The following is a 2,053-nucleotide window of genomic DNA, read 5'->3' as shown; positions in this document are numbered from 1 at the left end:
TTCTGTTCCATTGGTCTATGTACCTGTCATTGTACCAGTTCCATGCTGGTTTTGTTACTACTGTTGTGTAGTAGGTTTTACTGTCAGGGAGTGCTGTGCCTCTAATCTTATTTTTGTTTTTCAGAAGAGTTTTGCTTATTTGGGGTCTCTTGTCTTTCCAAATAAATTTGATAGTTTCTCTTTTAATCTCCTTGAAAAATGAATTTGGTATCTGGATTGGGATTGCATTGAACATGTAGATTGCTTTTGGTAGGATTATCATTTTCACATATTGAGTTGTCCTATCCATGAATAGGGCACATTTCCCAATTTCTTTAGCTCTTTTATTGTATTGTGCAGAAATGCTCTGTAGTTTTCTTTGTAAGGTTTTTAGTATCTCTAATTAGGTTCACTCCCAAGCATCTCAATTTGTGGTTGGCTATTGTAAATGGTGTTGTTTTCTTGATTTCTTTCTCTGAGTTCTCTTTGTTACTGTAGAGGAATCCTATTGATTTTTGTATATTGATTTCATATCCTACCACTCTACTAAATTGGCCTATTAACTCATAACAGGTTTTTTGTTGAGTCTTTGGGGTTTTCAGTGTATACTACCATATCACCTGCATATAGTGACAGCTGAACCACCTCTTTGCTGCTCTGGATACCTTTTAGTTCCGTCTCTTGTTGTATTGCCCTTTCAAGCACCTCTAGTACAATACTGAAAAGAAGTGGTGACAGTGAGCATCCTTGCCTGGTCCCTGTGTGAAAGGAAAATGCTTTTAGTCTTTCTCCATTGAGAATTATATTGGCTTTTGGTTTTTCATATATACTTTCATAGTTTTTGGAAAAGAATTACTATTCAATACATGCTATTGTTCTTTCTAATCTTTAACTAGAAACTTGATCTAAAAAGTCATTTAAGTTACGTAAGCATTATGCTTAATGAATTAACTTAGTCCCACAAAGATAAGTATTGTATAAAACCATTATTGTAGAATAAGTAAAATGATCCAAGAGGGGTGGGAGAGGGTGGAAGCAGAAGGATGAGGATGTGCAGGAGGAGGGGAGGGAATTAATCACGGGATTGTACAACTTGATGGGTGAAGGGGTGAGGGAAATTAAACTCACTTGCTTTAAGTGTGGATCTGAAGGACACTTGGCCAAGGGTGGCCCACATCAGGTCCTCATGGCTGACAGGGCTGACAGGCCCCAGCTCCTAGCTGGAAACAAAGGAGGATGCTTCAACGATTTAGATCCTCCCAGAACAGCTGTCGGTGAGCAGTAACATTACTGGTAAGTATATTCGTTTTCTCCTGGACACAAGAGCCTACTATTTGGTCCTAAAAGCCTTCTGAGGTCCCAACTCTTCTCACTATTTCTTAGTTGTTGGAATTGACAGAAAACCTCCTAAGCAGTTCCTTATTTCACCTCTGCCTTGCATGCAGACTTCTGAGTTGTAAAACAATCCAGTGGTAGATGGAATTTGCTCCAGGACTTAAAAACAATAAATGACATAGTTGAGCCTTTACATCTTGTGACTCCTAACCTTTATACTATAATAGACAAAGTGCTAGTCAATATGCCTTTTATTGTAAGAACTACCTTCCCTCTGTAACTTGATTTGTGCCACTATTAGAGCCTCTACTTGGAATATTATTCCTTTTTAATTTTTGACTCATGTACTTTTAACTTGTTAGTTAAATTTGTGTCTTCTAGGTTGCAACAGTTCCATGGTACATCTTCAGGGATATGAACATGTATGGCTAAGCACAATTGATAACAGTGCATCTAAATTCCAAAATCAATCTCCATAATCGTCTATGTGTTTCATGTGTTTCCTATTGCCAAAAGGGCCCTTTAGAGTAGTGAGAGAAGATCTTCACCCTAAAACCTACAGGGTCCCTTTTCAGCAGGAAGTAGCTAAGAGAATACGCCATCCCCTTTTCCTTATGAATCAGGGTGAAGTTTCTCTCAGGGAGGAGTGATAGGGAATGGCAAAGGACACACTGACAAAGGCGATTAATCAGAACTTGCTTTGACAAGCACTGTGGCAATTGGACAATTAAAACAGACT

The sequence above is a fragment of the Elephantulus edwardii genome, unplaced genomic scaffold (assembly GCF_000299155.1).
Source record: "Elephantulus edwardii isolate Elephantulus edwardi_28Jun2011 unplaced genomic scaffold, EleEdw1.0 scaffold00008, whole genome shotgun sequence".
Taxonomy (NCBI): domain Eukaryota; kingdom Metazoa; phylum Chordata; class Mammalia; order Macroscelidea; family Macroscelididae; genus Elephantulus; species Elephantulus edwardii.
This window is presented reverse-complemented; position numbering follows the sequence as displayed.